This window comes from Nylanderia fulva, unplaced genomic scaffold (genome assembly GCF_048542155.1).
Source record: "Nylanderia fulva isolate GAGA-0341 unplaced genomic scaffold, ASM4854215v1 Scaffold1013, whole genome shotgun sequence".
Taxonomy (NCBI): Eukaryota; Metazoa; Arthropoda; class Insecta; order Hymenoptera; family Formicidae; genus Nylanderia; species Nylanderia fulva.
In genome coordinates, this window is record NW_028189208.1 from 1 (window position 1) to 15,668 (window position 15,668).

Genomic DNA, 15,668 nt, shown 5'->3' on the forward strand with positions numbered 1-15,668 from the left:
AAAAGCTCTTCTAAAAATTATTGAAGAACGTAAAAGATTGAATTTTGCTCTTGATAACATTCAATTATTTATAAATATTGATGGTTTACCTATATATAAGTCTTCCACAAAGAGTTTATGGCCAATATTATGTGCAGATAATATTATAAACAATGTATATGTCATTGCCTTATATTATGGTGAAGGAAAACCAAAAAATGCAAATGAGTTTTTAAAAATGTTTGTAGGTGATGCTATTGCTTTTATAAATAATGGGATTGATTATGAGGGACAGATCATAAAAGTCGAAATTAAAGCAATAATTTGTGACGCTCCTGCTAAATCATTTATTTTAAATGTAAAAGGACACACTGGAATGGGAAGCAGGACGACGGGGACCCCCTTCGTCAGGGACACGCGCGGTAAGCCCAAGATCAAAAATTTCTTCACCAAATATCCGACAACGGAGTAGGTGCCACTGCCTCAAAATTTGTACCTTCCAGGAGCGAGCAGGGGATGGCCACTCGGGTGCAACAAGCACCCGAGTCCCCGCATACGGAGCGCCGGCAGGAGAGCTTGCCGCCCCCGGGACATCCGGAATCCCGAAGGAGAGCAAGGAGCGGCCCTGCCGTGCGCTGCCGCGACGACCGCCTACGAGGGGCAACCCGCGGATCAGGACTCCGCGGGTAAGGATAATTACGCGCGCGGCCGCAAGGATCACCGAGGCCGCGCGCGCGGCCGACCTGATAGCGCCGCGAGTGGCCTATCTAAGTAATTGGGTCACCGACGTGTCTCCTGAGGGCCCCCGGTTCGGCACTATCTAGCGAGCGCCCGAGGAGAGCAGAAGTCCCGAACGGAAGCGCAACTCAGAGAGAGCGAGAGAGGAGAGGACGCTAAAGAGCGTCATAGGACTGGTGAGACGACGTGGTCATCCTGCTGTCGCCAAATTAAGGTAGTAGGGTGGATGGGTTCCGAGTCATTTATCGTTAATAGATTACGCTGGACTTAGTTGCCGGCCGTTTTAAAATTTGCGAGAGATTCGTTTATTGTCGAGTCGCGTTAGTAACGTAACGAGACCCTATTCGGAGAAATTACGACCCATCCACTCTCTCGCGTTTCCGCATATTCTCTCTCCCGCGTGGACAGTCTTCGCGCGTAACATTGTCGCGCAAAAATTACCGCGATTTACGCGTTGCCGATTATTGTTCGAAGCGAAAATCAAAGAGCTCATAAACGCTTTCGGGCTCATTAAAGTATTGATAATGTAAAGTATTAATGTTGTAAAGCATTGAGGTTGTAAAGGCTTAAACGAAAAGGCGTGATTACGTTTGATTTTGTGTGTAGAATTTATGTACGGCGCACGCGGTGCGCCCTTACGCCGGCCCCTTTGTTGTCGCGCATACCGCGCGGATCACGCGCCCGCGGCGTGGAGCAATATACCCGGTGGCGCGTCGCCGATTTAATTAATCCTTTTTTTTGTTATTGGGGACACTACCCCGTTGCCGCGAATTTGTTAAAGATTATTCATAACTCGGCACGGCGAACCACCGGGCGTGGTGCCCCACCGAACTCTCAATCGTGCGTCTGTGCACGCCGCTTATTTCTTTATATTATATACTCATGTGTCTTGTGAACCAAATTTAAATATATGTTTTATTAACTTTAATTCCTAGGGTGATTTCTCGCCGCCACGCACCCGAACCCTTACCCGCACAGAGGCTAGCCTGAGCGGGAAAGTTGCCGTCGCGATCTCTCTCTCTCCCGTGATTGACGCCCGCGAAAGGGCTAGGACAAGAAGTCCGAGGAAATTAAGACTTAGCGTCCCGCGAATTTATTAATTGAGAGACGGTGCGGCTGCCGCACCTGGCGCCCAACTAAATTGAGATTTTAGTTTTCTCTTTATTATTTTTTTTTTGTTTGTTGCAAATTTTTTTTTGTGATCGAACGGAGAGATCGCGCCGAAGGTAACCGATATTCCGCAGGAGACTTTTCTCCTTCCGCGACGAATGGATATTTGCTGCGAATTCCGCGCGATACGGTTATAATATATATATTATTAAAGTTTTAACTTTTTTTATTTATATCACTGTAAACATATATTTAAAATGGTATATAATTCGTAATATTTATATAATCTGACAATGAGTAGATATACAATAATATGTGTCAATTATTTTTGCAGATTTTCATAATTTAATTATCAGGAAACTAAATGCAGTATTGTTAAATCTTACAACAATTGATGAACGTTTAATAAAGTTGGATAATCACATAAGAAAAAATGAGGAAACGGATTTAAAAAAAAATGAACATTATGATTTCGATTTGCCAGCAGATACCGTAGAACAATTACAGAGAATTGATAATCAATTAAAAAACAAATGTGTTGCTGCAGAAATGGTATATACAAAATATTATCATTTTATACTTACGATTAGAAACATTTTATTGAAATGTCTTATAAAAAGCAATATTTTGGACATATTTATTTATTTATATAATGTTAAATAATTTTAAAGAAGTTAAAAGAAAAGTAATGTTAACTTTTTTTATAAGAGAAAAACAAATGTTTATTATTTTGATATTTTTAGATCATAAACTAATATTAATTAAATTATTTTATATTTTTAGACAAGACAATTGAGCTTTTTAGGAGGTAAGGATCATCATGATGTGATTTCGTACATGATGAAACATATTTTAACAAATAAATTAGCAATGGAATATAGTTGGGCTGGTGCAAAATTGAAAAATGCCTTTAAAAATCTTCGCATTACTATATGTATCATAAGTAAGTATATAAATATTTAATCACAGAAATGTTTTTATTGACATATTTTTGACACTTTATATATAGCATTCTATGCATGGTTATATTGGATGATGCTATTAGAACTCTAATATCATTATTCAATAATATGTAATCATAGGAATATAAAATAATTTTGAATAGTATATATACATATATACATATATATATATATAAAATTAAGTCGCTTTAAATTTTTATATAATCTATAACCACACATATCTGTTTAAACTTGTTGTTAGATGCTGCGCGAACTTCAAGAACCAATTTAACAAATAAGGAAGTTGAGGATATAATTGCAAGATGGCTAATTTTAGCCAAGCAGAGATTTGACCGAGATTTGTAAGTTATATATAATATACCTCAATTTAACTACTTTATCATCTTATCTCAAACTTTTTATTTCTATAAGAAACTGATTTTAAAGAGGGTAAACACATGCACTATCTGTTCATTATTGCGTGTATTAGTTTTTTTAAATTAAATACAACATTTAAGAACTTATTGTTATTTTTGTATAGAATATTTATTGCAGAATTGACTTATTGCACCTATGTATAACAATCACATATTTCTTTTTAGGAAAAAGGAAGAACAAAAAAAGAGATGCGAAAATGAGGAGATCTAAACAAGAAAAGGACAGGTTATTAAATATAATAATTTTAATATATAATAAATAAAATATTTGAACGTTTATTATTACGTTTATTGCACAGTTTATTATTATTACGTTTATTTATAGATTTTATAGAGTTTATTTTTGCATATGTACTTTTTTTATTTTGAATGTATTAATTTCATACACAGTAATTATATATATATTTTATTATTTAAATGGTTACAGTATTAAATACATATGCATAGTTGTAAGTGCAATAAAGTAATTATTAAATATTATTTTTTAAATATAGTATAAAACGAGAAAAGTTATAATAATATATACAGTTGAATATTAAAGTAATTTAAAGTTCTAAGTATTTTAGTACTTTTATGCGTAGCTGTAGCATAAAAAATTAACAATCACTATGTTTATTTTATTAATGCCTATATATTAAAAAGTTATGCACATTTAAGTTTTCTAACAATTGTATCAATTTCTTTTCATAATTCTGATAAAGTGATAACTAGAATTTAAAAAAAATTACTTTAAAAATGATTTATTATAAGTATTAATTATATATGTTAGTGATATAGTTATTAAATATGATTAAATGATGTGATTTAACGTGAATGTGTATTAAATGATAGTTATACACCCACACACACGTACATATATAATAATATGGCTTATATTTTTTGGAACGTATATATGTATTATTTAAAAAATAAAAATGTAATTAAATAAATTACATTTATAATCTTTGAGACAAGCATATGACTACTGGCAGGATCAACCAGGGAGCTTCGTGTTCGGTTACTCGCAAGGGAGTAACTCGCGAGCGAGCCCGAAGACTCGTCGCTAGCTCTTTTTCGCGCGCGCGCGCGTTCGATGCCGAAACACCGACGCGCGCGCGACACGCTCGTATGTGCCATTTTATTTGCCGCCGGTCTTGCTCAGCCGGTCGGCGACACTCTGCTGTGTTTAACGCTATTATGTAAAGCGTACGAGAGAACGACGGAGGCGAGAGTAAACCCCCGACGCCGCCGCCTCTCCTCTTCTTCCTCCTCCTCTCCGTTCAAAAATCCACAAGATCAAAATACTCGTGTTCTTATTCTCCCAAATGTTATGATGCGCGGTCTCGAGAGACCGCGCGATTCACCCTGACGCTAGATCGACGATGGCGATGCTTAGACGTCGAGGACTGTTCTGTCTGGTTCGTACGCGTTTAACCGCACACGACCAGCAATAAGATTTCGCTACGGCGTACAAAGCGAGCGGGAAGAAGCAACTCTTCCCGCAAACTCGTATCCGTGGAGTAGATGCTCGGTAAGCGCGACGATTCCGCTGCTGCGTACGAAACGAGAGGGAACCGCGCGGCCAACACACTAGAGGCGTGCGCGCCACATAAGAGCCATTCGGTCTTGCGACACCGACTCGTGGCAATGCTGTGCTCGTAATAAATAAGTGTGCGTTAATTTTGCGCGCGTTCGGCGACGAACGAGAAGAGCCGCACCGTAATCCCCGGCGAAGAGGAATACGAGACGACGCGAGAGTCGAACGTACGTTCTCGCGAGACACGCAACCTCCAAGCATGAGAAGACTTGGCGGCGGCGCGTTCTGCGACGATCGTATATTATTTTATATATTCGTGGTTTCCAAATCAAACATTTTATATAAATGTTCTCTCCGTGTCAGAGTCGCGACTCGACAAAATCCGTTCTCGACCCGTTCGGGCGATTCTTCGTTTGTCAACGTCGAGAGCGCGACACGTACAATATTAATCTCTCCTACCCTCTTATAGTACCCAACCGACCGGCCAAGCGGTCGGCGACGGTACGGAGAGCGGTCGAAACACGCCGGAGTGGCGAGAGACTCGAGAAAGTACGTTTACGACTCGTCCGGACTCGCTCGACTCGTTCGACGCGCCGAGCGCGACGTATCTCTTATAGTACCCAACCGGCCGGCCAGGCGGTCGGCGACGCACGGTCCTACGCACGGCCGTATGCGAGCGCGAGCGCCGAAAGGCGCGTTCAATCGAGACATAGTCGCGGAGAGCGAACGATCGAAAAGTCCTATTGTACGATAAAATATTATCACGATAGCCGTATGGCGAATGTCAAACAACGATAATTAGCATTAATTAAGAAGGAAACAAACGAAATGCCGGGACAATAAGGTATAAGCACCGACGGTACCTCCGGGCCGGGCGGCACCTCCGGGCCGGGCGGCATCCTCCGGGTCGGGCGGCACCTCCGGGCCGGGCGACACCTCCGGGCCGGGCGACACCTCCGGGAACCACGGCCAACCGGCGGCACCTCCGGGCCGGGCGACACCTCCGGGAACCACGGCCGACCGGCGGCACCTCCGGGCCGGGCGGCACCTCCGGGCCGGGCGACACCTCCTGGGAACCACGGCCGACCGGCGACACCTCCGGGCCGGGCGACACCTCCGGGAACCACGGCCGACCAGCGACACCTCCGGGACGGGCGGCACCTCCGGACGACCGAATGATCTCTCGAAGTCAGACGACCGCCGGCGGTACCTCCGGAACACTTAACGACGATTTACGGCGCCGCAACGAGGAGAGCTACGTAAAAACGTTTCGGACGAAAGTTACTTACTATTCGGCGCTCGCTCGACATGAGGGCGCTGTCCGATTACTAACTCGAAACGTGTCTCTCAAACCCACGTGTCGGAGACATATATTTCGAATTATTACGGATGATACGCAACACGCAAGCTGCGGTGACCGCGATTACGGTACGGAACACTCGCCCGATGCGAAATCACGCGCGCGGCAACCGAGACGGCTCGTTACGGGCGTGATTATACGTGCGGCACCACATAACGGCCGGCGTCGACTTGGGGACGGACGGCACCTCCGGGACAGGGCGACACCTCCGGACGACCGAATGATTTCACCAAGTCCGTCGCCCGCCGGACGGTACCTCCGGGGCACTTGACGGCGAGTAGCGCCGCTACGAGGAGATAATGCTACGATACGGAAATACGTTTCGGACAAAGGTTTCGTACTTTTCGACGCTCCGCACGACCGCGCGACACGATTATTACGATATCTGCTAATTCCCGGCTACCACTCGTCGGATGCACAATCTTCGAGATTCTACGACCGATACGTGGACGAATGCAGGCAGGATGCCGATAAGCGAAGCCGGAGTGTTTGCACGAATAAACTTTCCGATGCGTCCTCATTTAATTAATCTCATTTAGCTCGCTCGTTAGCGGTACAAGCGAGAACTCGGGAACAGGCGCAAGTTCGCTCGCGGCGCGTTGCTCTCGCCGGCGAGCGAGAAATTTTTCCAGGCCGGATAGCGGCGTGTTGCCTTGATTAGCGGGCGACACCTCTGGCGGCACGCGCCGCCCGTAACCCAAGTACGATCGCGGCGTGTTGCTTTCGTTGGCAGGCGACACCTCCGGCGGCACGCGCCGCTCGTAACCCAAGTCCGATCGCGGCGTGTTGCATTCGTTGGCGGGCGACACCTCCGGCGGCACGCGCCGCCCGTAACCAAAGTCCGATCGCGGCGTGTTGCTTTCGTTGGCGGGCGACACCTCCGGCCGCACAAGCCGCTTTTTCCAAGTTCGCTCGCGGCGTGTTGCTTTCGCCGGGCGAGCGACAAATTCTTCCAAGTTCGCTCGCGGCGTGTTGCTTTCGCCGGGCGAGCGAGAAATTCTTCCAAGTCCGTTCGCGGCGTGTTGCTATCGCCGGGCGAGCGAGAAATTCATCCAAGTCCGTTCGCGGCGTGTTGCATTCGCCGGCGAGCGAGAAATTCTTCCAAGTCCGTTCGCGGCGTGTTACTTTCGCCGGGCGAGCGAGAAATTCTTCCAAGTCCGATAGCGGCGTGTTGCTTTCGTTGGCGGGCGACACCTCCGGCGGCACGCGCCGCCCGTACCACAAGTCCGATCGCGGCGTGTTGCTTTCGTAGGCGGGCGACACCTCCGGCCGCACAAGCCGCTTTTTCCAAGTTCGCTCGCGGCGTGTTGCTTTCGCCGGGCGAGCGACAAATTCTTCCAAGTCCGTTCGCGGCGTGTTGCTTTCGCCGGGCGAGCGAGAAATTCATCCAAGTCCGTTCGCGGCGTGTTGCTTTCGCCGGGCGAGCGAGAAATTCTTCCAAGTCCGTTCGCGGCGTGTTGCTTTCGCCGGGCGAGCAAGAAATTCTTCCAAGTCCGTTCGCGGCGTGTTGCTTTCGTTGGCGGGCGACACCTCCGGCGGCACGCGCCGCCTGTACCCCAAGTCCGATCGCGGCGTGTTGCTTTCGTAGGCGGGCGACACCTCCGGCCGCACAAGCCGCTTTTTCCAAGTTCGCTCGCGGCGTGTTGCTTTCGCCGGGCAAGCGACAAATTCTTCCAAGTCCGTTCGCGGCGTGTTGCTTTCGCCGGGCGAGCGAGAAATTCATCCAAGTCCGTTCGCGGCGTGTTGCTTTCGCCGGGCTAGCGAGAAATTCTTCCAAGTCCGTTCGCGGCGTGTTGCTTTCGCCGGGCGAGCGAGAAATTCTTCCAAGTCCGTTCGCGGCGTGTTGCTTTCGCCGGGCGAGCGAGAAATTCATCCAAGTCCGTTCGCGGCGTTGCTTCGCCGGGCGAGCGACAAATTCTTCCAAGTTCGCTCGCGGCGTGTTGCTTTCGCCGGGCGAAGCGAGAAATTCTTCCAAGTCCGTTCGCGGCGTGTTGCTTTCGCCGGGCGAGCGAGAAATTCATCCAAGTCCGTTCGCGGCCACATTTCTATCGTTCACGTTTTCTTTCGCTTCATATCTATAGTTATTCTATTCTACGTCCAAGTTTCTTTTCATTTTATTACTCACTCCTTGTTGGATAATTTTCAAGTCTAAAGGCATTATTCCGCTTATTACTTGCATGGCGCTAGTCGACGTCGTTCTACATGCTTTCGTGAGCACTATGAGCAGCGCTCGCTGAGCCGCCAAAATGTGTCTTTTGACTAATACATGTGACACCTTGTCTCAAACCAGAACGCAGCCGCATACGTAGTAATTGGGGTTGCTACTGCCTTGTATAGTATTCTCAGGACATGTTTTTTGAGCCCCTACTTGTCCCTTGCGACTCTTCTGATTTGCATCATAAATTTGACTAGTTTGTCTCTTAGGTATCTTGCGTGTGCTATGAAGCTTAATTTGCTGTCAATTAAGACACCAAGGTATCTTACTTCGGAAGCATATTTTATGTTTTGCCGCTCGATTTTTAGCCTGGGCATCCTTTCTTTGTCAAATTTGCCCTTCATCATAAGTGCCGTAGTTTTTGTCGCCGATACTTTCAATTTATGTATCACACACCATTCATTGATAGTTTTTAAGACACGTGCGCCAGTTCTTTCCAGTTCTTGCCTCGAGTTCCCTCGTATTAAAGTCGCTAGGTCATCCGCGTACGCTATTGTCTCTGTATCGCTTATCGTTGTAAGCTCTTGCAGTAACGCATCCATGCAGAAATTCCACATTGCTGGGCCTATGATTGACCCTTGCGGGCAACCCTTCTGCATATATTTATGGGCCTCCTTGAAATTAGATTTTACCACTACTTTTCTTTTACTAAAGTACTTGTCGATAATTCTGATTAAAGTGCTACTACATTTTGCCATGATCAGCCTTTTCTTAATAGCGGGCCACCAAAGGTTATCAAAGGCCCCTTCGATGTCCACAAAGAGGGCCACTACGTATCTCTTGTCAGTGTTCAGACCGTTTCTGAAGGCAATTAGAGCGTCCTCTGTGGAGCACCCTGGTTTAAAGCCAAACTGATTCTTGCACTCCAGGCCCGTCTCCTTGTAACATCTAGTGATTCTACCAATCAAAATTCTCTCAAAGATCTTCGCAAACACTGGTAAGAGTGCAATAGGTCTGTATGAGTTTAATAAGCTTCTGTCCTTCTTGCTATCCTTTAATATTATGCGCAGTGAAGCTATCCTCCATTCCTCGGGAAATGTTTTTTCTCTTAGGCAAATATTTAGCACTTGTCTTATGACTTCCTTGTTGCTTGCCCATACAGCCTTTAGCATCTCTCCTTTTACGCCATCGGCTCCTGGGGCCTTATTCTTCTTGATCCTCTTGATGGCAACCGCCACTTCCTCCTCCGTGATTTCCTGTTCCTATATTACTATTACGATATCTTTTATTTTGTGATTTTATTTCTGCGTGTACTTTACCTTCTCCGCCTACATCGTCTGGCGGTACGCATTTATCTAGAAGAGCACTTATCGTCTCCGCCCAGTTATTTGTTTCCTTTCCCGAGGGCAGGGTTAGGGTGCAGAAATAGTTCGGCTTCTTTATCTTATCGCGAACTATTTTGTAAACGATACTCCAGGGATCTTTATTTCCGGCCTTAGTTACAAAGCTTCTCCATGCAGCCGTTTTCTCCTTCTTGATTAGCGAGACATATTTATTTCTGGTTCTTCTGTAGAGTTCCCCATATTCGTTCACGTTTCCTAGATTTAACCTCTTTGCTCTTAGGAGGTGCTTTTTGGCTTTGTTCGCGTGTGATCTAAGTATTTTTAGCTCTTCGGTCCACCACGGAACCGTTTGGTTAGCCAATTTCCTTCTCGGAATAGATCTATCGCATATTTTAAGTAACGTTTTATTGAAGAGCCGCGCTGCCTCGCTGGCTCTTACTGCTCTCCAATTTGTTCAGAAAATCTTTGTTAAATTGTGCCTGAATCAATTCATCGAAGGTGTCCCAATTTGCTTTTTTCAGATTATAGCCATTTTGCATGCTCCACTCCGTCCTCCTTAGGGTCTTGTCCCCAATCTCGAAGGCAATAATATTATGGTCACTTGTGGTGCACGCTGTGTCCACCTTCCAGTTTCTTAGTTTACTGGCCAGACCTTCGCTGACGAGTGTAACGTCTATATTCGACTGTCCCCTTTCCGTCGAATACGTATTAGGGTTATTTGGCTTATTCATTATGCAGAGGTTGTGCGACAGGATGAATTCTTCCAGCTCCTTCCCTCTCTCGTCTGTGGTGTCGGAGAACCACCAGTCCGACCTGGCATTTGCGTCCATGGTTACTATAATATTGCACCCAGAGAGTTTTTGTAGGATATTGTCTAGGTCATCTAAGAACGGTTTTATTTCTAAAGAGAATTGGCAATACATGTTAATAATGTAAAGCTGTTCCTGTCCCGCGCAAGCCTGGAAGCACATGATATGTTCGTTTTCCATACTTGTGTTTTGGAAGACGTCCATTTTCCCTTCTCTTACCACCGCGGCGACCCATGCGTCTTTTTTGTCAGGTTGAATGATCCTTAAGCCCGGCGCAGAATATCCTCTTACTCTCCCCTTATAAGAGTAAGGTTCCTGTATACAGAGGATGTCAAAGTTTTGTTCGTTAAATATTAGTTCCAAGTTTACTGCTGCTGCTCGCGATCTTTGCGCATTTATATGGGCTATCTTTATTCCCATGTACGCCGGTCTGAAGACCCCACTTGGTGGCAGCGAATAGGAGAACATCATCAGCATAAGCGATGCTGTTTATACGATGCTCTCCCAGCTGGTATCCGACGTCGGCAGGTATCGATCTCATGATCTCATCCACCACCAGGCAAAATAGCACCGGTGACAGTGGATCCCCCTGCCTGACGCCTCTGCCCGCTTTAGAGAGCTCTGACCTGACACCGCGCACTTCAAACACCGTGCTGCTGTTCGCATAAATGCGCCCGATATAATCGATAAGGCCGTGAGGCAAGCCCAAGCCAGCCAAGGAATTAGTGATCGCCCCATGGCTGACACTATCAAAGGCCTTCGCGAAGTCCAGCGAAGCAACGTGTAGTTCTCGACGACGGGACCTGGCGTCCATTAGCAAGGACGCAAGGACGGCGACATTTTCGCCGCACCCATCGTCGAAACAGCGCTGCCGAAGATCTACAAGCTTGGACTCGCGAAGCCTCTGGGCCAAGATTTTATGCAGATGCCTCACAGCCACGGAGGTAATGGAGATCGGACGGAAATCGCCCGGAAGAGCACACTCGCCCCTCTTGGGTATGAACACCGTCCGACTCACCAGCATGGATACTGGGAATCCTCCGCAATGCAGCACGATGTTGAAGAGGAGAGCTTTGATGGACGCTGGCATCGCTCTCCATAAGCGTACGCTAATGCCGTCCAATCCGGGAGCCGAGTTGAGGGGCAAGTTGATGGCTGCCACCTCCTCGCAGGAGATCGGTGCCCACGTGCCACCCAGCTCACGCTTTGATGGAACTCGCGGAGCCGGAGCGACAGGCACGGAAGCCTGCGCAACAAACGGGCCCCAATGCGCAGACATACGCTGCACATCCGGAACCACGCCTGCATGGTCGGCCCCATCCAAGATCTCCTTGGCCACACGCGACATGTTCGAGCGGAAGAGGCGCTGCACGCGCGCATACTCCGCCCGTCGTCGCGCTTTCTTGCCCGGATTGGCAGCAAAGCGACGCATAGGCGGTCGCAAACGAGAAACAGTCGGAGGGAATACGCCAGTGATCCACGGGCCGACGGCATCAACACTCCGCTGGCCATCCAGCACTCCTAACCCAATCTGAGTCAGGACGCGGGAACTCCATCCCTGGATGGCTTCCACGACTGGGACTAATGCTCGAATAGCGCCGGCAAATGTGCCATACGCATCGCCCCAGCCGGGAGAAGATGGTGAAAGCGGAAGGCGAGCCTGGTGACCCACGCGGAGAGATGGCTGACGCTTGAGGGGAGGCCGAAGGACTGGATCCACCAGCGGAAAGAAAAGAACTATCTCCCGACGTGGCGGACAGATCCTCCAGAGCGGCGGCAACAAGGCGTCGGTACCCACCGTTTTTCCGCATACCCTTGATAGCATCAAGGGAGCGGTTCGGAACAACGGTGAGCAGATGTTGGTTGATAAACCGAACGCCTCGATAAACCGCCAAGGCCTCTTCCCTCGCCATCATGCGCTGTTCTTCAGCGCTCCACTGGCGCTTCACCCTCTCGACGTTAATTTTCCTCGTTGTATATGGCCTCGTGCGCCCGACGGCGATGAAGACCGAGTCCGTTCTTGGTGCTGAACGCGCGATTGCAATGAGGGCACGGGTACGGCAAGGCATGCGGGGACTCAAGGGCAGGGACAGCCGAGGGCGGTTGTCGACGACGAGCCGCAGCGGGAGGCTGTCGCGAAGGACCAGGGCTGGGTTCAGGAGAGGAGGACGAATGCACGACAGGACCGGCGGCCCGAGGCTGCCGCCGGAGAGAATATCCTTTTTCCTTTGAAGTGCCTGTCGTATGTCGGCTCGAGGGGCTGGCAACCCCACGAACCCAAGCGAGGCGCAAGCGCCCCGCCAAGCCAGAGCCCCGTTGGCCGCCGGTCGAAATTTTCGCCAGCGTTGCCCGACTCTCACCACGAGGAGGTGGGGATGGCACATGGATCCGCCGGTCGCCCGAACGGAGTCCTTAAGAGAGTCATAGTTACTCCCGCCGTTTACCCGCGCTTGCTTGAATTTCTTCACGTTGACATTCAGAGCACTGGGCAGAAATCACATTGCGTCAACACCCGCGAGGGCCATCGCAATGCTTTGTTTTAATTAGACAGTCGGATTCCCCTAGTCCGTGCCAGTTCTGAGCTGAGCGTTGAATGGCGGCCGAAGAGGACGACCACGACGGCTCGCGCCGCCACGGAAGCCTCGCAGCAAGGAAGATCCGCGGGAGGCCAAGGCACGGGACCGAGCTCGGATCCCGGGACCGGCGCGAGAACGCCGACCGTTCACCTCGCCCAGGCCCGGCACGTCAGCCAGACCCGCTTCCCGACCAAGCCCGACACGCCCCGCTCCTCAGAGCCAATCCTTATTCCGAAGTTACGGATCCAATTTGCCGACTTCCCTTACCTACATTATTCTATCGACTAGAGGCTCTTTACCTTGGAGACCTGCTGCGGATATGGGTACGAACCGGCGCGACACCTTCCACGTGGCCCTCTCCTGGATTTTCAAGGTCCGAGGGGAAGATCCGGACACCGCCGCAACTGCGGTGCTCTTCGCGTTCCAAACCCTATCTCCCTGCTAGAGGTTTCCAGGGAACTCGAACGCTTATACAGAAAAGAAAACTCTTCCCGGATCTCCCGACGGCGTCTCCAGGTCATTTTGGGTTACCCCGACGAACACTCTTACGAGGGCCCGAATTGTATGCGGTTCCGCTGCCGGGTTCCGGAATAGGAACCGGATTCCCTTTCGCCCGACGGGCGTGTGTCTTTCGTATAATATTTATTATTATTTCTCGACACTCGAATATATTGTACGCCGTCATTGACATAAGATTTCTCCTAGGGCTTAGGATCGACTGACTCGTGTGCAACGGCTGTTCACACGAAACCCTTCTCCACGTCAGTCCTCCAGGGCCTCGCTGGAGTATTTGCTACTACCACCAAGATCTGCACCGACGGCGGCTCCAGGCAGGCTCGCGCCCAGACCCTTCTGCGCTCACCGTCGCGACCCTCCTACTCGTCAGGGCTTCGTGACGACGCGAGAGAAGACTAACGCCCGCTCCCGGTTGCCGCCCCACTTGCCGCTGACGGCAGAGTATAGGCTCGACGCTTCAGCGCCATCCATTTTCAGGGCTAGTTGCTTCGGCAGGTGAGTTGTTACACACTCCTTAGCGGATTCCGACTTCCATGGCCACCGTCCTGCTGTCTTAAGCAACCAACGCCTTTCATGGTGTCCCATGAGCGTCGAGTTGGGCGCCTTAACTCTGCGTTTGGTTCATCCCACAGCGCCAGTTCTGCTTACCAAAAATGGCCCACTTGGCACTCTGATCCGAAGATGCTCGTGGCTTCATAATTCAAGAAAGCCAGAGATCTCACCCATTTAAAGTTTGAGAATAGGTTGAGGTCGTTTCGGCCCCAAGGCCTCTAATCATTCGCTTTACCAGATGAGACTCGCGCGCGTTCCGTGCGGAACGGCCGAGTGCCAGCTATCCTGAGGGAAACTTCGGAGGGAACCAGCTACTAGATGGTTCGATTAGTCTTTCGCCCCTATACCCAGTTCCGACGATCGATTTGCACGTCAGAATCGCTACGGACCTCCATCAGGGTTTCCCCTGACTTCGTCCTGACCAGGCATAGTTCACCATCTTTCGGGTCCTAACGTGTACGCTCTGGGTGCGCCTCTTCTCGCGATGAGAACGAGACGCCCCGGGAGTGCGAGGCCGCATCGCGACGCGGCCCATCCTCCCTAGGTCGACGGCCAGGGCCGACCTTCACTTTCATTACGCCTTTAGGTCTCGCGACAAGTCCCAATGACTCGCGTACATGTTAGACTCCTTGGTCCGTGTTTCAAGACGGGTCCTAAGAGTACCCAAAGCAGTAGCGTCGCCGACCGGTATCGGTCTCCCGCGAGACCGCGGGAGACGTTCGCAGGCCTGTCGAAGGTGTACCGTACTGTAACCAACAGCGGGCCAGGACCGGGGACGGCGCGAAGTCCGTAACCTCCGAGTACCGTGGCGCGCGCTTGCGACGGTCTCGACGCACCGTGAATAGTGCGGCCTGATACCTTGCGCGTACCGCCGAGCAGCCGGCCGGGCGACCGAGGGTTTGTCAGCGTGCCGTTTTACCGGCGACGCGACAGACACCGCACCCGGGCCGTAGACCGACACCCAGCGGGTCGCGACGTTCTACTTGGGGAGAAGTGCACGACGACGAGCGCCGGACATCGGCGCACGGTAGCGTGCCCGCGCGCGAGCCGCAAGGACTCCGCGGGACATCGCCGACCGACGCGAAGCCAGCGCCGCTGACGATGAATCTCCCCGTTCGATCTTTTGGGTTTCTTAGGTTTACCCCTGAACGGTTTCACGTACTCTTGAACTCTCTCTTCAAAGTTCTTTTCAACTTTCCCTTACGGTACTTGTTCGCTATCGGTCTCGTGGTCGTATTTAGCCTTAGATGGAGTTTACCACCCACTTAGAGCTGCACTCTCAAGCAACCCGACTCTAAGGAGAGATCCTCCCGAGGCGCGCACCGGTCGCTACGGGCCTGGCACCCTCTACGGGTAAGTGGCCTCATTCAAGATGGACTTGGACGCGACGCGGCACCTCGGGATAAGCGGATCCTCCCAAACACCACATTTCCCTGCGGCGGAACCGCGGGATTCGGTGCTGGGCTCTTTCCTGTTCGCTCGCCGCTACTAAGGAAATCCTGGTTAGTTTCTTTTCCTCCGCTTAATAATATGCTTAAATTCAGCGGGTAATCTCGCCTGCTCTGAGGTCGTCGCATAGTGAGTTTTCGTAGCCGTTTGCCTCCTCCGCGTCGCTCATCGTCGTCTCTCCTCTATA

The 15,668-nt window shown here is 49.7% G+C and overlaps 1 pseudogene; it reads right to left on the reverse strand.

Moving 5' to 3' along the window:
- Positions 1 to 13,246: 13,246 nt before the first annotated feature.
- Positions 13,247 to 15,580, reverse strand: LOC146725170 (large subunit ribosomal RNA; annotated as a pseudogene).
- Between the last annotated feature and the right edge of the window lie 88 nt (positions 15,581 to 15,668).